This window comes from Myotis nattereri (assembly GCF_964212035.1).
Source record: "Myotis nattereri genome assembly, chromosome: 3".
NCBI lineage: Eukaryota > Metazoa > Chordata > Mammalia > Chiroptera > Vespertilionidae > Myotis > Myotis nattereri.
This window is the reverse complement of record NC_138077.1, coordinates 118,327,403-118,354,569: the sequence shown is the minus strand read 5'-3', so window position 1 is coordinate 118,354,569 and position 27,167 is coordinate 118,327,403. Positions and strand designations below refer to the sequence as shown.

At 44.2% G+C, this 27,167-nt stretch overlaps 1 protein-coding gene across 2 annotated transcripts in view; it reads left to right on the top strand.

Annotated features, from left to right (window-relative positions):
* Positions 1-410: 410 nt before the first annotated feature.
* Positions 411-27,167, top strand: part of ST6GAL2 (ST6 beta-galactoside alpha-2,6-sialyltransferase 2) — a gene marked incomplete at its 5' end in the record, with an annotated part of 333,761 nt that continues 307,004 nt past the window's right edge. Inside the window, one exon of one of the 2 annotated variants that reach the window (XM_081086200.1) lies at positions 411-587. Of the gene's footprint in view, positions 588-1,305; positions 1,451-27,167 lie in introns of those variants that run through there. The other variant, XM_081086199.1, reaches the window with a different exon arrangement.

Below are 27,167 nucleotides of genomic sequence, written 5' to 3'. Positions count from 1 at the left end.
TGGGGCCGCCTGGGAAGAGCAAGAGCTGAGAGCCCAGTGACAAATGGACATTCCAGCAGATACACACCCTTCTGCGGCTACTTGGGGCTGCGCCCGCCAGCTCCAGCTACCTGGCCCACAGCTGGTTCTCCACCACCCCGAGAACTTTTCTGTCCCTCTGGACCCAGGGTTGGACAGGTGGGGGCCTCTAAGGAATTTTTTCCACTGGACTCGGCGGGAGGCCCTTCCCAATTGGCATGTGAAGGCTCTTAAGTCCCTCGGAGACGCTCACAAGAGAGAGGGCCAGCGGGCAGCGCAGAGCCTGCGGAGCAAGAACAAAGGGAAGCCGCGGCCCTGGGAGGATGCTGCGCTCCGCTGTGCCCCACCCGGCCGGCTCGCGGGCGCTGTCTCGTGCTCAGGTAGCCCGGCTTTGGGCGCTGCGGGTGAGTGTGTTGAGCAAGGTACACAAAGCCTCACTTCCGTGGGGCCAGGCGCCCGGACTCGCCTCCACGCCACCCAAGGTCCGTCACATTCCTGCATCCCTGCCGCCTTCTGGCACCCGAGTGCACGCTGGATGCCAGGCGCGGTGCCAGGCGGAGCCCCTACAGGTAACCTTTGGGGAAACCGGGGCTGAGGGAGGCGGCGGCTGGCTGGGGAGAGGCATGCCTTTTCAGGCAGCCAGCCGCGCAGCCCCCCGCAGCCCAAGTCTGCCATCACTCTCTGCCAGAGGAGAGCTCGGCGAGCCGCCAGGGAGTGCCCCGCCGTGCACTCCGCCAGCTCTGGCCAGCTGCAGGCCAGCGGGGAGAGTGCAACTTCCCGGCCAGGCGACCGCCCGCTAGGTGAGTCCAGGCCCCTTGGAGGAGGAGGATGCAGGCGGTAGCCGAGCGAGAGGGGCCCGCGGTAGGCGGAGGCGGCGCGCTGACCTGAGGGGCGGGGCGCGGCGCTGGCTGTGCGCGGGGGTCGGGAGCCTCTGCCTGGCCCCGCCGCTGGGGCCGCCATCCTTTTCGCCGCCCGCGCTGCCGCCCGCAGCCGGGAACAATGAGGCGGAAGGCGCGGAGCCGACCGCAGCCTCGCGCGGGCCCCGAGGCTGTGCCACCCGCCTCGCCGCAGCTGTCGCCCGGCGCCGAGCCGCTCTGGCCCCAGGGAGGTGATCCTGCAGGCCCCCCGAGACGCGAGCGCGGGTCGCTCTGGGCTCCGGAGGTAGCACCGGGAGGCTGCTCGGCGCAGGAGGGGGCGGCCACTAGCAGGAGAATCTGAGCTGCGCGTTTGGGGTGTGCAGCCCCCACGTTCTGTGGCGCGTGGCGGGCGCCTCCGGGCCGGGTCCCCGCTCCGGCGGGCGTCGGTGTGAGTGTGGGAGCGCGTGGCGCGCGCGCCCGAGCGGCTGCCGGAGAACAGAATGTGACACGCACGTCCCCGTCTGCAGCGCCGCGCGCCGGGGAGCGCGTAGCACCGCGGTGTCCGGAGAAGGCTGGTGAGGGAGCGCGCGGGGGTCGCGCTATGGGCCGACGTCTCCTCGGTGTCGCCACAGCCAGTGCGCGGCTCTGTACGCAGTTAGTCTGGGCGATGAGGAGCCTGACCTTTGTTTGGGGAGGGAGGAGGGGGCGACGTTGAGGGTAATTTGGGGGGAGAAACAGGGAATTCTTGAGAGGGTGAGCGAAATGGAGGGCTTGCGCTTTAGGAAGGGGCAGTTGTGCCCCTGTGGCTCAGTCATGGTGATCTTTTATTTTATTTTGGCTCTGGAAAGGAATCTAGGTTTTTTATTGTCTTACTAGGCTAGACCCTACCCCCTTGCAAAACTGCACTTCTTAAAGCTTAAAGTGCGTTCTACTGATTCTAGTTTTCTGTTAGCTGTGTTTAGGGACAGAAGGAACCTTGCAGATCCTAAATACCGGGTGCTCATTTTTTTGTATGCACGGAGAACTCCTGCCATTGAGTTGTCTTACTTTTGCTCCGTGTAGAGAGAGGGTGGTCGATGCTTTCTTTGGGTACGAAATGGAACCTCCACCGCGTTCGAATTTGGCAGAGCCTGGGAACCGAGTGAAGTTAGAGTCGCGGCTCCAGCAAGCGCTGCCTTCCAGAGCCAGCAGCTCTGCTCGGAGAAGCCGTGCTTTCCAGGAATCCGGGGAGACTTGGGATCGCCTCCCAGGTGTCTCCACGATCCCTGGCCGTTTGGTCAACTGAAGTCCCAAAGCTGTTTTGCATTCCGAGAAACACTGTGGGAGAAAAGTCGGTGCCTGGCTGGATTTTTGTGAGTTTATTTTCCTAGTCATACTGAAAATTGGGCGAGTGCAAACTATATTTGGTCGAAATCTTTGTTTTCCGAGCGGTTGACGTTCTAACCTGGAAAGGAGCACGCGGGGCCTCAGCTCGTGGACTCTGCTGGCCAGGGCAGCGTTGCTGGATTCACATGCTTGCTGTTTTAAGTACGTTCTGCAGGTTTAAAAAGCCTCGTGCGAGTTACTTGATACTTAAAATTTTTTGAAAATTTCGTCAACTTATTTTGCCGTTTTGAAATAAAATTTGACTAGTGAAGAATTTCAATAAATTAAAATGCTATGTGTCATCCTGTTGTGAACTTAGGGTTAGCACATCTTTTAAAGGAAAAAGAATATGTGACCTTGAACCTCTTTTTACCCATTCTCCTTTCCCTATTTTCTACGACCGGAAACAAAAATGTGTACACTTGAAGGTTTGCATTTCCTACTAATGCATTAGAAATACTGTTGACTATGGTGTATGGATGCTGTGATCAAAATGGAGAAAAGCCTAAAATAATAGGTGCCTTGAATTTTACAGTTAAGTTTAAAAAAAGGCACTTAAACATGTTGAATTCTTGATTCAGCTTTTATTGTGGTTGATAATATTGTAGCATTTCACCTTTGCTTGGTGCAGTAGGAGCTTCCACTCCTAGCGGAGCTCTGCGCCCGGGGAGGAGGTGGAGACAGAGTTCAGAGTGCAGACCAGCACCGGTGAGTTTATTATGTAGTGCACACGGTCTAGGAAGACAGGATAAAGAAATGAGTATACTTAGACTGGAGGATTCAAGGCCAGCATGATTTAATATTTGAAAATATGTGAATAGACTTATTATGCAGAGAAGAGCAGTCAACTCTGCTTGGTTTCTGATGAGGATAATTAAGTCTGAAAGGGTTTCCTCTAAGGTGAAGACTTAAGTAGGGTCTAGGGAAGGATTTGTGGCCAGCCGGAGAGATTAGTTAAATCAGGAAGTGGTTGCTGAGGAATTCCTGTAAATACTTGCTTCTGAAGTTTTTGTGTTTTGTCCCCCCCCCCCCACCCCAGTTTCTCCTCTTTCTAAGATGATTTTAAGTGTGTGCGTCTCTGATAAACTGTATATAGTAACTGAAATTTTATACTCTTGGTCTAGAATTTATCCAAGCATTTCTCAAGTGCTAAGTCTTCTCTAAAACAACAAACTCATTCCTAGGTTTTTGCACCTTCTGCTTAGGTAAACAACTGATGGGTTTCTTTCCAAAACTTGCAGATATGTGTCCTTTGAGACGTTTTCAATTAATTTGCAGATTTGATGTCTCATTCTTGATATTTTTGAATAAAAAATACCTTACACATGATGATAGTCTCTTGTTTAGAGTACTAGTATGCATCTTCTCTTTAAATATGCTTGTTTTCCCCTCCTGCATCTTCTCTTATATGATCTTAAATGAAATTGTACTTTACTTGATTTGCTTAACATCTAAGCAAAAGCTAGTGTCCTCGTGTTAGGTGTATGTTAAGTTTTGAGTGTTTAAGCCCTGAAAGCTGCTCCTTAAAAAAGAAGTGTAGGATGATATTCACAACTGACTGTAAGGGAAATAATTACACAGACTCAGGTACTAATTCTGGAACGTGGAAAGCGCAGCTGCACATTCACACAGAAATTTTTAATGTTATTCAGTTGATTCCAAGGCCAAAGACAGCTTGTGGTGTAGATCACCAGCTCCTGTTAGCAAATAAACATCGGACTTTCAATTTAATATACCTGCCATTTTCTGAAAGCCCTCCTTCCTATTTTTTACAGATTTGTTTGTAAACATTATTAAGTATGCCCCTTACTAAATCCCATCCTGATCTAAAATTCCAAGTGCTCCCCCCAAAAAACATTGATGGGGAGTAGCTGCAATTCAAAATGCTTGGAACCCACCTAGCCTGTGGGTAAATGGCAGCCATACCTTTAAAGGGTGCAAGGTGGGAACTGGGCAGTCAGAAGGCTTTGATTCTTGGTAAAAGCTGGGTCCCAGCAGTAGCCACCTGCAGGTTCTGGGCTGTCGCACTACACCAAGTGCCACCTGCTACGGGAAGGAAGTGCTGCGTGGGTGGCAATGACATCAGAGGAATGCTGCTCATTCTTGGGGAGTTTTGTTTGCACAGATCTTCTCTGTGGCCCCCTGGCTTCTGCCTCCTTTTGTGGTCTGTTCTAGGGGAGAATTTGGAATTCAAGGCAGACATTGGCTCTAACAAGCTAGGAGGGTGTGAAGGTTGGGTTTGCAGTTTTGCAGTGGACAATCTCACAGAGAAAGCATCCAGGAAAGCTCCAGGGCCCTCAGACCTGAGTCCCAGGGAGTGCGGCCCTGCAGGGACCCTCTTGGAAGTCTGGTCCTCACCAGAGCTTCAGGGCTGTAAGATGAAGACGCAGATTAAATCGACTCCAAGGTGTCTTCTGGTGCTGGGATTCCATGAAATTGATAATTATATATTCTGCATACTGCAAAGCTAATTTCTATGCTCAAAAGAGAACATTTAGTAAGCATGTTGGACAGCCCTTCAAACACCATATAACACAGGGGAGAATAGTAATTCACAGAACAACACAGCCACTGATTGGAACTTCCTATGTGCCACACCCTACCATTTGTGCAGCATACTTATCAAAGTACGTACATCTTAGCCACAGCCCTAGTACATATTATCACCCCCATTTTACAGGTGAGGAGACAGCCTCAGGAAGGTGAAGTGCCTTCCTCCAAGGCTCCTGGTGAGAAAGTGGAAGAGCTGGGAATTGGACCTGGGTACTTGTGTCTCCCAAGTCCATGCTGTTAGACTGAGATTGACTCTACAGAGAAGGGGAATGACTCCTCCTGTCCTTTTGTGAGGGCCAGAGAATAGTTGGGACTGTGAGCTTTCTCTTGTCCAAACCATGGCTGGATTTTGAAGATTGCACAGGATGGAAGGGGCTGGCACGGGGCCGTACAGACAAAAAGCCCATGTATGTACTAGAAGCTGGAAGCTGAAAGAGGCTTCAGCAGCAGCTTACAAGTGGCCCCTGAAGTCTGGACTATCCAGGCAGTCAGTATTAGATGAAATTCAGGCTCATAGGAAGGGTTGTCAGAGCAAGTAAAATTTCCAAGAAAAAATTTAAGCTAAGCCTTGAGAAAATTATCCTCGTACTTTGAGGTGTTGGGTTGACGAAGAGAGCAAGTTCAGAAAGTAGTCTCTTGAGACATTTAGAAATACAACGGCTAAATCATTAGGGAATATGCTGTGAAGAGAACCCTGACTATCTTGATTATAAGTCTCTGTTTTCACAAGTTTATAATTCACATGTTAAGTTCTAGTCTAGGTTGCTCCTAGTGTGAGCCTGAGAGGAAAATGCTTTATTAAATGTAAAACAATCGGTTTCCATGCCCAAATTATAGAAATTTTTCAAGTAAAAATGCTTCCATGTTGGTGATTGTTGTGGTTTTCAAAATTATTTAGCTTTGAATTAAATGTGGGAAAGATTAAATGTGTTAGATATCCAGTAGCTTTCAGTATTTAGAAATACATTTGAAAAGTAGTTTCCTTGAAAATATAGTGATGATTTTTCGGAAACATAAGTCTATTATTATATGCTGAAAACTTGTACCTCTGACCACAAATGGGTAGAAAAAAGTATAGTTAATTACAGGATTTGTTTTCTAAATGATACAGTTAACCCACTTACAATATGAAAGTATAGGTGCATGAATTAATTTGGTTCTACAATTAGAAGAGGGATCTTGCTGAGTAAATGATATTTTAAAATCAGAAACACTATATCCCATGAGAAATCCCAATATGAAAAAGAGAACTATCTTTAAAAAGAGCATTGCGTTCTCTTTCTCTTGCTCTCTATCTCTCTTTTACAAATACAAACATACGCACGCACATACACACACACAGATACGGGAGGAATATGCACCAATATGTTTTTATTTAGGAGTACGAACTTGAATTAGGATACTTAATTGTTGGGATTCCCTTGTAACAAAGTCAGGACCAGAACACTGGCCTCTGACTGAGAGAACTTTGTGTTTCCTATGTCATCTCTGAGATCATTGTATGTTCCATTTTCTAGGTGGCTTGTGAGAAGATATCAAAGATGTTTCAGGTTTACACTTTACTCTTAATTTAATATAAATGGGATAGATATAGGAAAACACATTTATGTATGTGTATGTGTAGTTGTTAATATTCTTTAAAAAATGTTTTTATTGATTTTAGAGAGAAAGGAAGGGAGAAGGATAGATAGAAACAGCAATGAGAGAGAAACATTGATCGGCTGCCTCTTGCACGCCCCCTACTGGGGATGGAGCCCGCAATCTGGGCATATGCCCAGACCAGTAATCAAACCCCTGAACTCTTGGTTCATGGGTGGACACTCAACCACTGAGGCACATTGGCAGGACTGTTAATGTTCTTTATAACAGCAGCATTCTCAGGGTACCTTTGGTGGTTTGCAGAATGACTGAGTGCTATATATTAGTTAGCTATTCATTGGACTGGAAAGAGGTCAAGTCTTCCCAGGTGTTTCAGGTCCATCTAAAGTTGACCAAATAGTGTAGGTGACTCAGTATCTCTCCTGGAGAACAGGTTACTATTTGAAGTTGCCCTGAATTATAGTCCTCAGATCACTTTAGTCTTTAAATAAAAGAATTAAGACAATAAGCTCCAGAGTTTTATTTTAAAAAAGCACTATACCCTCTAATTCCCAAGGAATTTATTGAGTAATTTATGACTAAATGGGAAGCTGACAAATGCAACATGGTTAACTTTATTTATGTGTGTGTATATGTACATAATGTGTGCATAGGTATATAATTTCTATTTTACAAAGTGTGGTTTCCCTCTTTGAGTCACAGAATAGTTAAAAACTGTATTCTTTGGCCCTATGTTCAAAATTAATAGCTAGAAGAATTGAACTAGTTAAGTGATTGTCCTGACTCAGTACTTGGTGCTTTATAATACTATTCAGAGATTCCATTAAATAAATTACATCATTACTTGAGGTAGGAGAGTTTCAGAAATTGTCTAGATAGGAGTAGAAAAATGTCTATAAAGTGCGACTTAAAAATAATGTGATTGCTTCCGTAAATTAATCCAAAAGCATACTTGCTTCACTCTACACCTTCCACCACTTAGTTAAAACATATCATACTGTATTATAGTCATACCCCAGTTATACACCCCATATCACTGCTTGACATATATGCAGAAATAGCAGAATGAATCTTTTTGGTTGTGTGGGGGTTTTTTTTCAATATTTTTATGACTGGTGAGCATAGTATTAGCTGTAAAACCAGAAGTGTGCAAAAGAGAAGCTTTAGATTGTATTAAATAATGTGCCTCTTAAGGGGTAGTCGGAAGAATCCTAGACCCAGTAGACTTTGCTGTTCCTAAATGGCCTAGTTATAACCCAGTTATAAAATGGAATTCTGTGCGTATGACCAGAGCATGATGTGCATGTTTTCCTGGCAAAACTAAACTCACCTTACCCTAGATCTCCTCCCTGAGGTCCCTGCCTCCCAGGTGCCCGAATTAAACCTATTTTAAACTTATCATACCATACTAAAGATGAGAGGTGAGTTTTGAGTGCAGAAATGTATAAACTGACCCTGCATAGTGACCAGAAAATTTGGTCTGGGAATTACCATTCCAGGCTATGCACAGCAGTCCCCCTAAATGCCCTGTGCAATCCTTGTAGCAGGCAGCAGAGGGCGCTGTCCCCCGGTGCCTGCTCTACCCAGAACTGTCAGCATGGTAGGAGGGCCATTGTTTGTTTTTTTTTCTTTCTTTACTGATTAAGGTATTACTTATGTGTTCTTATCCCCTCTTTGCCCCCCCCCCCACCCCACCCCCGCTCGTGCCCTCACCTCCCCTAGTGTCTGTATCCATTGGTAATGCTTATATGCATGCATACAAGTCCTTTGGTTGAGATCTCCCCCTCCCCCCCACCATCCCCTGCCTTCCCTCTGAGGTTTGATGGTCTGATTGATGCTTCTCTGTCTCTGGATCTGTTTTGGTTCATCAGTTTATGTTGTTCATTATATTCCACAAATGAGTGAGATCATGTGATATTTATCTTTCTCTGTCTGACTTATTTTGCTTAGTATAATGCTCTCCAGGTCCATCCATGCTGTTGCAAATGGTAGGACTTCCTTTTTACAGCAGCATAGTATTCCATTGTGTAGATGTACCACAGTTTTCTAATCTACTCATCTGCTGATGGACACTTAGGCTGTTTCCAAATCTTAGCTATTGTAAGGCAGCAAAATCTCAGACATATGCCAAAGCAATATTTTCACCAATACAGCTCCTAGGGCAATGGAAACTAAAGAGAAAATAAACAAATGGGACTACATCAAAATGAAAAGCTTCTGCACAGCAAAAGAAACCATCAACAAAACAATAAGAAAGCCCACTGCATGGAAGAACATGTTTGCCAATGTTATCTCTGATAAGGGTTTAATCTCCAACATTTACAGGGAACTCATACAACTTAACAAAAAGAAGATAAGCAATCCAATAAAAAAAAATAGGCAATGGACCTAAATAAATACTTTTTGAAAGAGGACATACAGAAGGCCAAGAGACATATGACAACATGCTCAAAGTCACTAATCATCCAAGAGATGCAAATCAAAATGACAATGAGGTACTATCTCACACCTGTCAGAATAGCTATCATCAACAAATCAACAAATGACAAGTGCTGGCGAGGATGTGGAGAAAAAGGAACCCTCATGCACTGCTGGTGGGAGTGCAGACTGGTGCAGCCACTGTGGAGAACAGTATGGAGTTTTTTCAAAAAACTAAAATTGGAACTCCCACTTGACTCAGTGATCCCATTTCCAGGAATATATCCCAAGAAACTAGAAACACTAATCAGAAAGAATATATGCACCCCTATGTTCATAGCAGCACAATTTACAATAGGAGGACCATTCTTTACAATTCATTCCTGGCTGGACTGCAATGCATACTTAGATTGATTAATTTGCCTACCTATTCTTTTCTTGGCAGTAAAAATTCAAGTTGTGTGTGTGGAGGGTGTTGGGCATAGAACAGGATTACAGGAGGGAGGTCATGTGTGTTTTTGTTTCCTTTATTATTGTTCTTTTATTGTGAATTAAAAACAAGGACTGATGATGCAATTTTGTATTTAAACATTCCCCTGGTTTATCCTGTGTAGTTTGTGAGTTCATCTTTTTTCAGCGATGACATAAAAAGTCCCTTGGAAGTTGGTTCACCTATGTATACCAAGATGGCATTTTCTTCACTCAGTGCTAATGGTTTGTAGGGTGGAGGAAACCGCAGCTGAGACCTGGGCCCCATTGCTTCTCTTGGTAGAATGTTAGGAGATAGATGTTCAAGTTTACCAAAGAAACTCCCGCCTCAGCATTTGTTGAATTCCAGGTGCTTGGAGGAGGGACATCATTGAACTGAACAGGTCTGGAGCCTATTTTTGTTTTGTTTTCTTTTTTTAACATAGTTTTTTAAACATACAGTTGATTTCAGAGAGGAAGGGAGAAGGAGAGAGAGATAGAAAAATCAGTGATGAGAAAAAGCTGCCTCCCGCACACCCCCCACTGGGGATTGAGCCCACAACCCGGCACATGTCGTGACCAGGAATCAAACCCAGGACCCTTCAGTCCACAGGCCAATGCTTTATCCACTGAGCCAAACCAGTTAGGTTTTTTAATTCATAGGACTGTATTTATGTTATGTGACATGGATGTTCACATATCAGATTTCATCAACCTCAAATACAAAAGGTAGAGGAACAATGCCCCAAACCACCTTCTGACAGCACACTGTGCTGTCCCCAGCCTGCAAATCAAGTAGGCCGTGGGATCATTTGCTAAATGAGAAGAGTTGATACAGGAGTCAAGGAGAACTGCCTGTGTGTTGCCTCTTTCCCTGCCAGTCCTCCAGCCAATCGTGAGTGATGTCCAGGGGAGTTTGGGAGGAGAAAAGAAGTGCACAGAAGCATGCCATTCTCACCCTCCCTCTTCCACCCCCCACTGCTGCCAGTGTGTTTTCCACCGGTGAGTTCATGAATCTTATTTTCTTCTTTGTTCCCTCTAAACATGTCTGTGTCAGCCTTGGGCGTGGTGTGTCCATGTATATAGCGAGAAAGTAGTGTCACTCTCTCCAAGCTCAGTTTTACTTTGGTTTTTGGGCAACTATTTAGGTATCTTGTTTTCTTCAGCTAACTTTCCAAACCAGAGGATTGCTATATAGGAAAGTTAATTGTTAGATCATTCTTTAATGATAACTGTGCATGGATCATAAGTGTAAAGTCTGATGAATTTTTATAAACTGAATATATCTGTGTAACCAGCTAGATCGAGAAACAACTATTACCAACATCTCAGAAGTCTTTTAGGTCGCTGTTCCTCCAGAGGTAACTGCTATCCCGATTTCTAACAGAATAGATCAGTTTTGTGTCATCTGCTTACATTCAGGTTTAAACAAGATAAGAGTTCAGGCAGAGTTAGCCAGGTATGAAATATAAACTGTGCTATTAAAATAGAAAAGTTTGACATTTATTCATCATTGGAACTTTCATGCTGTGTGAAGTATATGAAAACTAAACACAAGAGCTTAGTTTTGCCAATTGTTGGGTGCTATAGCTCTTCCTTTCAGTTCACTATAACCACAGGATCAAAAATAAATTTTAAAGCTGCTACATTATGCTGTAAATCTTGAAGACATATTTTAATATATTCCAGTTTATTAAAAAGATAAAGCTGAACATTTTTATATGAAAAAATATACTTTAAAATGAAATTTCCTTTGCTAATAAAATTTATTTTCATTTGGCAACTTCTAGCCTCTGCACTGTGTATTTAGAATACTTTAATATTGCAAGTAGATACTATGAGATAGTGGATAATAGTTCTATGAGATATTTTGCATAATATAGTTGGACTCTCTTAGATGTTTTTAAGCAACTAACTGGTAGAAAAATTCAGCAGGACATGGAAGATTAAGGTCATGTATATTCTTTAGAGTTTGCGTCCTCATAGAGAAATTCTACATTGCAATTTGGAAATAATGAATAAATAAAAATCTAAAACCTCAGTAGTATCGTAGTACTTAGAGTGCACTGATCAACTTTGAGGGAGATTTCCATTATACCAGAAACTAAAGTTGAAAGATATATAAAGAAAAGTTAGGATAATATTTAAAATTTACTAGGAAGAAAGAGAATACAAAATGAAAATGTGATTTCAAAAGTAAAAAGGATAACAGACAGATTGCTTCATAAAGGTGCAATATACTGCCCTGGCTGGGTGGCTCAATCAGTTAGAGCATCAGCCCATGCACTGAAGGGTCCTTGGGTTCTATTCCTGGTCAGGGCACATACCCAGGCTTTGGGTTTGATGCCCAGTAGGGGTATTTACAGAAGGCAACTGATTGATGTTTCTCTCTCACATCAATGTTTCTCTCTCTCCCTCCCTCCCTCCCTCCCTCCCTTTCCTCCCCCTTCTTCTCCCTTCTCCTCTTCCCTTCCCTTCCCTTCCCTTCCCTTCCCTTCCCTTCCCTTCTCTTCCCTTTCTCTCTCTCTCTCTCTCTCTCTCTCTCTCTCTCTCTCTCTCTCTCTCCAATTAAAAACATATCCTCAGGTGAGGGTTAAAAATCAATCTAATGTACTCAGATTATTTGTATAAATTCAAGATTTTCCTAAAGCCAAAGAAATTGGCTGAAACCCAAAGCCAGATGGCAGTGGAACCAGTTGGTGTGGAGCTGCGTGCTTGCAGCCACACTTCAAGTTCACCCACAGCATGGGGAGTTTTGTGATTCAGTTTCTGTGTCCTGACAAGGAAGCTGTGTCTCTTACCTGCTCCTGAGATGTGGCTGTTCTCACACGCCCTTGCCATGTGCTGTGTAAATGGCTTGAAAATATGTTTGTGCTTCCTGTGACCATCCAGAGTCTCTTCCCTGATGGAGACGATGAGCTTCACAGTTCCTGCAGGGCAGTGTGTTTCCTGGGTTTCAGCTGCTAATGTTGATCATATTCTTTACAAAAAAGATGGAGGGAAGCCCTGCATTGTTAGAAACCAGAGGGACATTTTACACTAGAAACTCATTTTATAGATGTCTCCACCTACTCTTATCTATCTCCTGCACCTCCACCCATCCTCCATATCGGCAGACAGTCATCTTCCCAAGCCCTAAGCTTGGTCATCTGACATCTCTCCTTGGATGCTCCAGTCTCGCTCCAGCACACATGGGACACAGTCTGGAAGTCTTAGAGAAACATGGGCCTCTGCACTGGGCACCAGCTTATTGTCTCCACTTTCCTTTCTTTTTTCTGCCATATCAGGCTGAATGTAAGGAATAATCTGGTTCTTTTCCCTTCTGTCAGTAAGCTCCCTTCCCCCTCAAGTACACACACACACACACACACACACACACACACACACACACACACATGCGTGCGTCTGTACTAAAATGTCCCCTCCATTGTTGGACTGTTTGCTTCTTTCTCACCCCAGCTTCACTCTAAGTAGCGATCATTTGAAAACAGGACTTTCTAAAGACCAGGCGGACCATTCTGTACCTACATCATCTTTAGAATTGTAGTGAATCACTTTGGAGGTCCTCGGATATCCTCATGGATTTTTTATAACGTTGATGGGATGCTGTAGGAACTTAGCTCTTCTTTATATCAATTCGCCTGTGGTAAAATAGGCTGCACAGTTTAACTCTTACTCCCCAACGGCCAGGGCAGTAAGTCCTCACTTGATGTTGTCCATACTTTCAGTGACTTTAAGTGCTTGAAGTCATAGAACCTATCAAGTCAAAGTTAAATGATTCAGCCTTATAATTCTTATGCCATTTATGAATCTCACAGAAAAAAACCTGAAATTCACAGTTATTGTCACAATTATTACAAATGTGGTTGGGCATCATTGTTTATGTCTGAAAACATTCAGAACTGAGGGACATATGTGTAATTGACAAGTAATTAGTAAATGAATTAGGTAGGTGCAGTCCAGGGAGAGTTTATAAAAGCACTTTGGGATTCATAAATGAATCAAATTCCAACAATTGGAGCTGCATCCGTGATCCACACCTGATATGATAATAAGGACTCTCCACAGGGGATGGCTTAGCAGTGCTTTGCCGTGCTCCACTGTTCTCTGCCTGCCCACGAATCATCTATGAATAGATATTAAAATTTGGAAAGGTGCCTCTAGACCTGGGAGAGTATAAAATATCTGTTCTCTAGGAAGAATGATCAGTGCAGTGCCTCCACCCTGAGTTCAGTCCAACAGGTGCAGGTGGGGCAGCTCACACGCACCTTAGTTGAAAGCCTAGGGGAGGCGTCATGACTTCAACATGGGTGTCTACTGTGTGGCTGTGACTTCCTGACAGTGTCCCCAGCAGGAGACAGCTGCCAGGGCTGAGGTGCACCTCCCAAGGACAAATTGTCACCTTGTATTTGGGGTCATCAGTTAGGTGGAACTTCGAGTATTTTCAAAGTATCTTCCCGGATTTACATCCTCTTGAGTGCTAGGTGCTGTGCTTCCCTCGCTGTGGTCTAAGAGAGTTTGCTTTTAAAATGTGTGGGCTCCCTAAAGGTCGAGTTACAGATAGGGGCATGCCTGAGATGAGTCAGTTAATTAAAGGGTCTGTTTCCATTGCTCTGAACCAATAGTAGAATAAAATTTTAAAAAAGTTACCAGTGGTTGAAGTTATGGACCTTCAGTGATTCTCAGTGGTAAATAGAACATTGCAGGAATTGAACGAAAGCACATGGAGTTCAAATATATGTATCATTTGAATAAACAATGTTATTGCTCTGTTTCCATAAGCATAAGATCCCAGGGACAGCTTGATAGTAAAGAGACAATCTAAGTGTAGATTTCTTCTCCCCCATGGAAATAATTTTAAGTCACATTCATATTCAGGTTGAGTGGATTTTAATGACTTAGTGTGTTGACTGTTCCCAGTTGTGCTGCTAACAGTGACACTCCAGCGTTCTCCTGTCTGTGGGTAATCTCTACACCAGCACCGACTCTCTTCTGTCCCTGGGTTCACACACCAGGCAGAGCAAGCTCTTTAGGTCAGAAAACTCCGTCTACTGTGCCAAGTAGGGTCCCAGGGCATCGGGACTGATGGCACTTAAGGTAATACATTGCATTTTGAAAATTATTTTATTTTTCTTAATGACTTAAGATCTCTGTATGCCTCAAGCCCTTCAGATGTTTTTATGAGCCCTGCTATGCCAGCTTAATCAGGCGTGCATTGCCAGTGGGTTTCTCTGTACTTTTTAGTTATGTTGTTGTCCTGGACAAGGTTTTTGATAACTGGATGTGGTTAGAAAATTCGATTACTGTGCTTTGGAATTCTGGTGCCTGCCAGGGAGGCATGACCCTGCAATAAAACCAACCCACCAACTTATGCTGTACTTTTCAGAAAAGCTCATATTATCGGATATTGGAATTGGTTTCAAATGGATGCCAAGCTTTTGGGAGGGGGCAAACTTGGCCTGGACCTGCAGGAATGGGGTTGGTGTTCTGCTTGCTTATTTATTTGCTCTTATTTTCTTTGACTGCTTTAGACTCTTTGAAGGTTTACTCTCAGGCAGTGAGCTTTTAAGTAAACAATTCGGTGACTTACTAGAAACTGGTCATAAATAAGGATCTAACAAGAAATCTTGTGTTTACCTTGTTTGCATATCATGAATGTCGGAAGTAATTGGACACTTTAACATTTCAGATCCTCTTGGTGAATTACTATTAAACATTCAGTTTACACACCCAAATGATTGTCTTTATTCTTCTTTTGTAGAGAAAAGCCTGTTCTTGATGCGCTGGGAAGGGAAGACTAGCACCCTTCAGGGTGTAAGCATAATGCCTCCAACTCTCCCCTCCAAAAGCCGGTGGGGAAGACCCACTATGTGGTGGTCAAAAGAGTTCCTCATCCTAACAGTGGCTGAGTACAGGGACCCCAGGTGACAACCTGTACAGAGCTGGCTCTCCCTTTGAACTCAGGGGACTGTCATTTTCACACCACCACCCTCTCACTGGCTATTTTGTCACCCCAGGTCCCTATGTTTGTTGGCCAGGTAACAATGGGACATGGCTCAACACAGAGGTCTGCCTGAGTCTAATCTTCACAAATGAGTAAATAAAGGAAAATCTGTCTCCCAGGCTCCAAGGTCAGGTGCCTTCTGGCTGTGGCCCTCAGATCCCTGCATCGCTGAGTGTGGCCTGCACCTCAGTGTCGGTCAAGTTCATGAGAAGGCCTTAAAACCAAGCAAAGTCATTTTTACACCACCCCCCACCCCGGGTTCTGGAAGGGCCTGATGCATGACTTTGAGGACCCCACTTTTGCCCAGAGAGCCGAGGACCAGGAGTAAGATCTTCCCATCTTCATTTGGAGGGAGCGTTGAAGGCATGATGCAGAGCCCTGGAGGATGGGAGTCTGCACTTTGTAACTGCTAGGCACTCCCCTCCCTGACCTAGGAAAGAGGATAGGGGCCCTCCTCCCCCGATCTCCGCAGGCATCCTGGGATAGGTACAGTTCCCCTGAGTTCAAAGGGCAGTTGTTGTTTGGGGGCTTCTGGAGGGAAAGATGAAATGATATTTTCTGTTTGCTAGAGGAAATTAATAGCGGAGTCCAAGTTCAGATTTTCCTGGACTATCCGCTTACAAGAGTAAAGCTCTGTCTGGAGGGAGGCTGCCAAGGTCCAGATGCCAGTGCCCCTGCTCACTGGCTGCACCTGGGGAAGGTGCCCTTCCAGGTGGCTCCTTTTATTGAGTGTGGAGCTCCTCCCCGGGACCGCCTCCGTGTTGCGTGTATTTCCTGGGGTACCTGTCTTGTACTGTGAATACTCTGGTTACCACTACTAAGTCCTCTCCAATCCCTCTTCCCAAATTCTCAGCCATAAATTACATGGAAGCAGAAATTTATAGAAGAAAGGAACATTCTGATATGAGAAATTTTCTTCTTAAAAATGGAAGCAAGTTGGCTCATTATAATTGTCACTTAAGCCCCCAAACTCTACATTGATGCTAGATTGATGGCAATTTTTTCTAAGATTGGATTTTCTCCTCTTTTTGCTTCAGCTTCCACTCTCCCATCTCTTCCTCTGACACAGGCAGGTGTGTGATGGTTAACAGCAAGCGCTGTTGAAGCACTGCTCGAGGCTTTTGGGACAGTTATCTCTGCTCCAGGACTGTACACAGATAGTTTACTATGGCAGATACTAAAAAGTTATGGCCTATGAAAAGTTTGTTTTCAGTGTAACTGAGGTCAGAATTGGGCATTTAATCTGAAATCCATGTGGTGTGGAGTTGACAGTAGATGAACACTCTGTACACTGTAGAGAGAGCCTGAGAAGAGACCTGGGCCTGGAGCTTGCGGACAAGTCTTGGATTCCACACCCTCCACTGTGGGGATTTGTGTGAATTATTCTCCTCACCCGCCCACTACTTTTTTAAATTAAGACCTTTTTTAAAAAATATATATTTTATTGATTTTTTACAGAGAGGAAGGGAGAGGGGTAGTTAGAAACATTGATGAGAGAGAAACATCGATCAGCTGCCTCCTGCACACCTCCTACTGGGGATGTGCCTGCAACCAAGGTACATGCCCTTGACCGGAGTCGAACCTGGGACCCTTGAGTCCGCAGGCTGATGCTCTATCCACTGAGCCAAAGCGGTTAGGGCTAAATTAAGACTTTTAAAGCAGTTTTAGGTTCACAGCAAAATGTACAGAGGTTTCCCATATACCCTCTGCCCCCACACATGTACAGCCTCCCCCACTAACAACTTCCCTACCTGTTTACCTTAGGGTTCACATGGCATTACATAGTCTGTGGGTGTAGACAAATGTATGATGACTGTATCCATCATTGTAGTGTCAGACAGAGTATTTTCATTGCCCTAAACATCCTCTGTGCTCACCTATTCATCCTCCCTCCAAGCCTCCCACAACCACTGATCTTTTACTGTCTCCATAGTTTTGCCTTTTCAGAATGTCATAGAGTTGGAATCACGCAGTATGTAATGTTTTAGAATTAGCTTCTTTTACTTAGTGATATGCATTTAAGGTTCCTCCATATCTTTTCAGGGCTTGCTAGCTCATTTCTGTTTAGCACTGAATATTATTCCATTCTCTTGATTTAATCTCTTGATGTACCCCAGTTTACTTCTGCACCCATCTACTGAAGGACTTTTTTACAGTAATGAATAAACCTGCTCTAAATATCTGTGTGCAGGCTTTTGTGTGGACATGAGTTTTCTACTCCTTTGGATGAATATTAAGGAGTATAACCGCTGGGTTATAGTATGTTTAGTTTTGTAAGAAACCGGCCAACTCTTTTCCGAAGTGGCTGCAGGATTGCATTCCCACCAGCAGGGGTCGCCATTGGTGCTGTCCCTGTTCTGAATTTCCCCTCATTCTAATAGGTGTGTGGTAATGCCTCATTGGTTGTTTTCATTTGCAATATCCTGATGTGGAGCTCCTTTCTATGTGCTCATTTGCCGCCCATATATCACCTTTGATGAGGTGTCTGTTAAGGTCTTTGGCCATTTTTCAATAAGGTTGTTTTTTTCTTGTTGAGTTTTAAGAGTTCTTTGTACATTTTTTATAACATTCCTTTACCAGATGTTTCTTTTGCAAATATTTTCTTCCACTCTGTGGCTTGTCTTCTCATTCTCCTGACAGTGTCTTTCAGAGAGCAGAAGTTTTTGTTTTAATGAAGTCCAGCTTATCAGTTATTTCTTTCATGGCTCATGCTTTTGGTGTTGTATCTAGAAGGCGTCACATACTCAAAGTTACCCAGGTTTTTTCCTGTTATCTTTGTTAAACATAAATTTTAACTTCCAGGGCTGAGAGTCTCTTTTTTTTTTTTTTTTTTGATCTCTTACCCCGCTACCTCCTGCCCCCCAACCCTCCCCGGCCTTCCCGCTGCAGTTTGACAATCTGTTTGAGGCAGCTCTGCCTCTGTATCTATTATTGTTCAAAAGTTTATAATGGTCTCTATTATCCATGAATGAGTGAGATCATGTGGTATTTTTCCTTCATTGACTGGCTTATTTCACTTAGCATAATGCTCTCCAGTTCCATCCATGACGTTGCAAATGGTAAGAGTTCCTTCCTTTTTAGAGCAGCATAGTATTCCATCGTGTAGATGTACCACAGTTTTCTAATCCATTCATCTACAGATGGGCACTTAGGCTGTTTCCAGATCTTAGCTATGGTGAATTGTGCTGCTATGAACATAGGGGTGCATATATCCTTTCTGATTGGTGTTTCTGGTTTCTTGGGATATATTCCTAGAAGTGGGATCACAGGGTCAAATGGGAGTTCCATTTTCAGTTTTTTAAGGAAACTCCATACTGTCTTCCATAGTGGCTGCACCAGTCTGCATTCCCACCAGCAGTGCACAAGTGTTCCTTTTTCTCCACATCCTCTCCAGCACTTGTTGTTTGTTGATTTGTTGATGATAGCCAGTCTGACAGTGAGAGTCTTTTTAAAAGAAAGGGTTTATTAGGACATTGCTAGCGAGAACATGCTGCTAGCCCCCCTGCAGCTTGTTTAGGTGGAAAGACGAGTGTGTTTCTATCCAGGGGTGCAGAGATGTGTGATACATCAAGTAGGGGAGAAGACGCTGTAAGTTGTTCAGAAAGAAGTTATATTATCTCTAGGTGAAGGGGTAGGAGAAGGGGAAGCGGGGCGAGTCTGAGATAGGTGCAGTCTGCAAGGAAGAGCATGTGCTCCTGTGGATTGGGGGTAGGCAACAGTCTGGACAATCCTTGTGCAAGCAAGAAGCCTGGTCATACTCTTTAGATAATCATGGAAATAGCATCTGGAAGTTAATACAAAGTTCCAACAGAACACAGGAATGTGAGGTCTCTGGTCAGCTGGCCCCCGCTAGCTGCTCCGTCTCTTCCTCTCCAGCAGGTGCCATTTAATTTAGAACATCTCAAAAGTTTTTCTCGACATCTTCTAGGAGTTTTAATAGTTTTGCATTTTACATTTAGGTCTATGATTCTTTTCTAATTTTTGTTCTAACAAAATAGGACAAAGTTAACCTTATTCTAAGGTTTCCGTTTCCTCCTCTGTAAAATGAGAGTAAGAGATTTGGTTATTTTCTGACAGACAATATTTTACATGCTAACCAGCACATCTGCACTGGGCTCGAGGGTGGCATTTGTACCTGTGATTATTAGAACACAATACAATAGTCAAAAGAAATGGAGTTGCTGCATGTCTAGCAATTTTTTTGGCCCTTCCTTGGAGCAGTCCTCGTATTGTTTGTTTGTTTGCTATCACCAATCTTCTTCTGTAATATCGTATTGTTTGAAGTGACTGATGGTTGATGTAACTTACCCAGACAGTGGTTCGGGGGTCCTGAGGATGCAGCGGGGTTGTGGGATGAAATGTCCTGACTTTGAGTCCTCTTTCAGACTCAAGTACACGCAATTTGTTCTGCTGCTTCTAGTCCACATCTGGTGGCCAACAGAACAAGCCCTCTTTGAAAGGGAGTGCCTGCTTATCTTCCACGCCTCGTGTTATCTATCCCTCTTCCTTCCTGCCAGCCCTTCCTTTCACAGGTCACACCTGCCTCTGGGTATAGAAGTAGTTAAGTACTGGAGAAAGAAGCTGAAAATCTTTCAATTCACATAAAACTCGCCACTGATTTGTTTTTATTAAGGGTCTTAGAAATGACTAAGCCCTGGTGTCTCTAAAATTGTAGGCTTTGCTGAGATGCTATAGGGTAACAGAGTTATATGTTCCTGACACAATGAATACGTGCCCAGTGAATGGAGAAAATACAGCTTAAATGATTAAGAGAACACAAAACAAAAAAAAAGCCAAGGGGAATAAACAATCAACTAATAGTCAAGTGCGGATTGCTAACAACACAATAATGACAAGGTTGTTCTGAAACTTCATGGACCCCACTGCGTTTAATGGGAGCTGAGTCAGACCACATGGCAGCAATGGCTCTTTGTGCTCGGCCTGGGCTCCAGGCTGACTCTGCCACAACAACCTGTGTGGCACCCAGCACTGGCTGGGGGATCCCAGGCAGAGTTACAGTGCAGCCCCTTGTTCTAAAAGCAAGAATGAAAATACCCTTAATGGTACTAAACAGAACACTCTTCCTTCCCTTTCTTTTCTCTCTTGACTTGTGCTGGTGTTTTCAATGTTGTCCTAAGAAAAGAAAATATAAGATTTGAATAATCATAGCCACGATTGTCTCTAAAATTGTAGGTTTTGCTGAGATGCATTTCACCCCTCATCTTTATATTGTGCATTGCTGGTTTAAGCGCAGATATAAGAGCATTACACTCCTATGAGGACTCCCTGAAGTCACTCGATGTGGGCTTTGTAACTGGCCCCGCCTGTGTGTTCTGCTCCTCCGGAACAGTGGAGCCAGCCTCGAGCTAAGCCCATGCACGCGCACAGTCCACAAGCGCTCAGCCTTCATCTTCTGATGAGGAAGGAGGAACTCCCCTTCTGGGTCATCGTTTCAGCACCTGTGGATGGCTAAACGGAAATGAAAGAGGACGCCATAAGAATCCTTGGTTAAGTGTGTTTCTGAGAACACTATTGCCTTTTCTTTTTCTTCAGAAGTAACTTCTGGTTCCAACATAAAGCACGGCCCGTGGGTGCGGTCAGCTCTCCCCCTGAGCTGCAGAGGAACGTATTCCTAGGGTTCTCACTCAGACGCCTGCTGACGCCCAGGAGTGTGGGCTCGCTGGGACTCTGCTCACAAAATGTCACCAATACTGTGGCTCAATGAGGATGGGGCCTCAAGGAGTGCTGGCCCTCTTACTGCACACGTTACACGCGTCTGCTCTGTTCACCCACATGCTTCATTGTTCCATCTTCCCATAGGACTTCACTTGCAACACAAAGTCAGACTGACAAGGCAACATCAAACCACGTGGCGCTTCTGATTTGGGCCCTGTGGACCACGTAAGTCACATGCCCATGAAGCTGGCCCTAGTGATGTTTAATGGGTTCTTACCTCGAGGAGCCTCTGCTTCCTCGTCATTACATTGAGGCAACACTATCACCAGACTCACAGGTTGTTCTTACGTTTAAATGAATCCCTGCTTATAGTCCACGTAGCATCACGCAGTCTTTACTAAAATGCCATTCCTACACTTCTACTATTGAGCAAGTCCTCAGACAGGATGCCTCCGTTGTCTCAAAGACAACCTAATGTAGGTGCAAGCCAGAGCCATTGAATATCAATTCTAGAATTGAGCAGGGTACAAAACAAGTTGTGTCACAATATATCTTATTATCTCTTTGAAATGATTCTGTGCCTGTATAAATGAGTAAGCAGATAAAATAGGATGCCTTAAGGGCTTTGAAGAGCAAAGTGGTTTCATAAAGATGTAAAACATACATTCACTTCCATACCTCTCTCCTTAACAGCCAGCTTACTGTCCTCTGTGCTTCAGTTTCCTCCTGTGAAAGCAGGAGTGTCAGATGTCTGACACAGGTACTAGAAATTGTCACAGCATAGCACAGTGTCTTGTAGCTAGAATGTACCTAAGATAAAAACAAAGACATATAAAATATATGTAATAAGGACAGGATGGAGAGAAGAGCTATAATAAATGTTTCATCATTGCCATTCATGTTGGCTACGTGTTGGCAGTATACTAAGCTCCATAGGCCTTTCTCTCTGGGGTAGGCAGTTAGACAGACATGAGCAGAGCAACGACGATGGGCCAGGAACAGAAGGTCACCAGGGCAGACAGCCCTGGGTGCTCAGCAAAGGACAATCAATTGCAGGGTTGAACCTTGCCTCCAGGGTGACCTTTCCTCCCTAGCATAACACTGGTCATGCAGTTTAGAGCCCCTGACCTTTCCTCCCTAGAGATAGCATCTAGGCCTCAGTTGTGTTTCAGCTCCCGGCCCAGAAAAGCAGCAACTGGACAAGTGACCCCGCGGCTAACCTCAGGGCCAGCTGCATTGAACAATGACCCCTGCCCTGGCACCGACCAATCAGTGGAGACCCCGACTCTGAAAGAACACACCTGGGAAGTTGCTGAAGAATATTGAGATCTTCCTCTGGGACCTCACCTAAAATCTCCACCCTTAAAACCCTTAGGATGGAGGACCCAGGATGCTCTCCCTCCCAGGAGCACTCCCAGACCTTTCTCTGGCCCCTCTCCCTCCCCTCAGGCACATCACCTTTACCTTCCTCACTTCTAAGATCCAAGGGCCCTTCCTTTGCCTCTATAACTTATTTCCTGAGCTCATTTCTTCTATAAATGGCTTCTTCTACCTCTGTGATTTTCTAAAGAAATGTTCTCTTATAGTTTGGGTCTTGGCTCTGAATTTATTCATAGACAGAAGTCAAGTACCAAGGTTGCTGAACCCAGGTCTGGTCTGACCCCTAGCACCCTTCTGCCGCCACCATCTCCAAGGCCAAGGCTGCTGTCCAGCAGGACCAATGCACACGTGCACTATACAGGCATGTGCTGTTTTGTTTCCATGTTTTACCTTGTAGGAAGTCTCAGCATCTACTTTCTCATCTGTTCTAAGGGTCCTGGAAGTAAACCCCCTTGCCCAGGCTGAGAAACCGTAGGCCCTGGGAGTATTCTCTCTTGTAGGCAACATTTTCATGGTGGGGTGAGGTATAGTGTGTGCTGGAGCTGGCTTGTAAGTTTCCAGGACTTTTGTGAGATAATTATTAAATTGTATTAAAAATAAAGGTAGTAAATTCTCAAGACTCATCACTTTGTAATTATTTCGTCACATTTTCCTGTGCTTGCTGCCTCAGGTTGCCTCCACATACTGCCTGTGTGGTGGTGGGCTTCTGTGCATCTCTTCCCACCTGTGTTCTGTGGTAGTTAGAATGGGCCAAGGTGGAACTGTTTACAGTGTGGAAATGGGCAGAGGCTAACAACCAGGACTCCTTCCCCACACCCCTTTCCTGAAAGCCAGTTGTACAACATTATCAGCACAGGACTGAGCAGGAATGAAATTTCATGCAGAAGATCCTGTTGGAAGATTTGTTACAAGCTGTGGCTATTGTAGACCATTAGAGAACCCATTAGAATGTATGAAAAAGGAAAACAAGACGAAGGGAATGAACATTCCTTAACATCTGTGGCTGGCAATACATTAATTGACTTTCATATAGCGGTCAATTAAAACCCTCTTAAAGGCTGGAAGAGCTGCGTGATATTACCTCCGTCTTGCATTTGAAACTGATCTGTGGTTTAATAACTCACTCACTTTGCCATGGCTAATAAGTGAAGAAACTTATGTTTCTTAAGTATTTGAAGGTAGGTGTTTGTGACTTGATTCCTTATTGTTTTCCCTATGAATACATTTTGCAAAGGAAATAGTGTTCAATGATATGGTAAGATTTTTTTAGGTATAAGTAATGCTATATTTTTTTCATTCATTTTTTGTACATCAAGCACATAAAGTCAAATATGTGCCAATCACTGGTCATTCAAAGGTTCTACCTGAAGAAGAAGTAGGTTTGTATGCAGTGCTGGGGCAGCCCAGGAAATGGCCAGGAATGTCAGAGAAGGATGTGTAAGCTGGCTTTTAAAAAGGGACAGCTGCTTTCAGTGTTGAGAAAGCAGCCTGGCAGAGGCTCATCAATGTGGGCCTGGTGCTGTGTGCAGTCTCAGAGCTTTTGCTGTGGTGAGGTGACAGGACTTCATGGATTATGGTCAAACAGGCGTCTGTGGGTGGTCTGGTGCCGGGGCTAACCAGCAGACCCTGACGGGCGGATGAATAGATTACTCTGACATGTTTTTGTGAAAGAGAAGGCCAAGGGACTGTTTGGCTTTAGAAATCAAAACAACCTCGATTGCCTGCCTCGTTAGGCTTTTATTTTAACAACAGCTTGAACTAAAATTAACCTCTAGATACAGTCAGCAGGGTAAGGATCCTTGAGAAAGCACATGCTTCTACAAGGTTGGGTTTGAAGACTAAACATAGAGATTCCAGTAAAACACCCAGGGGATCGGACTTTTTAGAAAAGTCAAGGCAGAGGCTGCCACCTTCAGCAAGGCCCCCTAAGAGGCCCCCAACCTTTCAGAGAATCCTCCTTACAGACTTTCCAACCAAGTCCCATGCTTCCCCACAGTCTGGGAATTCCTGCCATGCTCCCACCTGACACACATGGTCTCTTTGGCTTCCCTGGCTCAGCAGCAGCCTTCCAAGCCACGCGGTAGCAGGGAAACTTCTGCCATCAGGCTCCTGGGCCTTTTGTCTCACCCCCCCCCTGCCCCCCCCACCCCCCGGTTCTGCGCAGCAAGCCTGGGATAGACCCGGAAAGTTTCATGTCATTATGACAGCTCTAAAGACTCGAGGCAGCACCGGGGCCACACTGGAAATGTTCTTGTTCTGTAGTTTCTGTGCTGTCTTCACCAATGAAAAGAAAGGACACTGTATAATAATAGTAGCTATTCCTAGCCTTATTCCATTTTATACCCAGTTTCTATCCATCCCCTCAGTTGCCCTGTGAGATGTTCAGAGCAGCTGATTACTTTACATATTTTACACTTGAGAGAACTGAGGATGGCAGAGGTTAATTACCAGGACCCAGCACTAGCACATGATGGACCCAGACTTTTCACATTTGCCTGTGTATTTTCTGTGGGTGCACAGTACCCATAGGGAGAACTGCCCCGATGTCCAGGATGCCGCCTCATGGTGATCTGTTCTGGGACCAACTCAGAAACATTGTGCCTTAAAAACAGGACCACCAATGCTCCCTAAGTTATTTTCAACTTCTTTGGAATGACTTACACACTTTACAATGTAGTAATTTTATTTTTAAGGCTTCCCACTCTCAATTTCTGCAGAGTTCTGTTCAGCTACAGAACTTTAAAATATTTTAGAAGTAAAACCCATGACCCGATCTATTTAGTATCATTAGCTTACAAGGAGGGCATTGCCAGGAGTCTGGCTTTCTAGAGGCTTTCAGTATTTAGTCTCTTTCCATCACTTAATGAAGAGAACAAGACAGAATGAGAGAGGGAGTCCACCCGGGAAACCTGTCTTCTTCTGTGTCCGTCTCTGACTACTTCGTAACCACAGGTAACACACGTTCTTTCCCCAGACTGTGGGCTCCTCACTAGTCTATTCCAGCTTTTGTTAGGGCTCCTGAGTCGCCAGGATGGAGAGGGGAAATATCACCACTGATTTCATGTTCTTTGGCTTTTCTGAGACAAATAAAATAGCACATTTCCATTGTGAGCATTGAAGACATGATTCCAGCACTGTATTCATTTATTTGGGGTTAGGAAAGAGAAATGTATTTTACCCATGAAGTTAGTTAGATAAAATAGTTCCATTTTTTGTTCTCTCAAGAGTTGATTCCCTTTTCCCAACTGCCAAGCATCTAGAAACGTGTTTTTCTTATATAAACTGCCTCTGGGTCAAAAAGTAACACATAATAAAATTACATTTGTCTCAGCACATGCTTCTCAGTTGTTTTCCCTCAGAACTGATACCTTGGTTTGTTGTAGAATTGGGACTAAAAGTTTTACTAAAAGGAGTAGGGCAACTGGTATCAGAAATGCTCTCTAGCCCACAGTGCAGTGTAAACACGCAGCAGCCATTCATGGCTCAACTTGGACTTGGTTCTGAGAGAGCAGGACATCTTTCAGAATGTATTCTCTTCTGTTCATTTCAAAGTAACAACTACACTGCTTAGAAATGAATTCCAGATATGGATTTTTTAATCAAACTCCTCTGACATTTTAAATGATTTTAAACTGATGAATTTAGTGTTTCTGAGATAAAGATGATAAATATTTTCTTTTTCCAAAGTGCAGTCTGGAGAGCATGTGTTTGCACTGTAGTTAAAGTTGTGCTCAGTCAGTGTAGTATAGCTGCTGCAAATATTTGTGGAGCAAAGGAAAGAAAGCCTTTATTTAAATTTTCCAGGAGCAGAAATAAAGTAAGCAAGTGCATACTGGATTGAGATGCAAAATAAAGATGAGTGCTGTTTTATTACTGTGGTGCAGTGCTGTTAGCATCTCATTTAAACTGCATGTAATATATGGTGTAATCACTAATAATTTAATGTCAGAGTATGTACCTTATAAGAGATTTTTGTTGAGTGAATAAATGTTGGATCAGTGATTTTTTCCTGCTACAGAACTTTCGTTTACTCAGCATGAAAATTAGATATAGATACTCTAATTGTAATACTATTTACATGAGTAAGAAATATAAATAAATGAACATCAATTTCATTTAATAATAAAGTATTATTGGCTAACACCGGTACCATGAAGACAACCTTAGCAGGTATTTCCACTAAATTTTAGAATCATGGAAGAAGACTGTTGTATTGTCCCTTTAATTCCAACCATTGAGCACAGTGCTATGTTTTATTTGCTTGCATGCATGCGTGTGTGTGCGTGTGTTTGTGTATTTCCATCAAGGGTAGGTGAGTGTCAGAGCCAGCAGCAAGAGCACCACACAGCTCTGCTGGTCTGCCTGGCTCTGAGTCTGGGCAGAGCTTGGCAGAGGGCCTTGGGAGACAGAGAAGGAGATGGAGAAGTTGTAGGTGTACATAAGAATGAGTCTTTATTGCAGAAGCCAGTGGCCATATAGCCATCAGACAAGAACAGTCCTCACAGCAAAGTCCATACAGGCAGGCAGCCGGACAGCAGCTGGTGAACATATATTTTTCCCATAAAGCAGCATCAGTCTCTGTACCCACTGCTGTGATCTGAGCAGCCGCATGCTGCCTCCTGGACTCACCACCTCATATCATAGTGGTACCTGAGCTCTCCAGTTCAGCAGCTTCTCCTGTCTCTCCTGCTCAGCTGCTCTCTCTAGCAGACTTCTTCACACACTCCATCCTAGCTGCTCTCTCTCCATACTCCAGCAGACTTCTTCTCCAGCCTCAGCCTACTCCACTAACTAGCTGGTCAGTAACCTACTTTTACACTATTTAGACG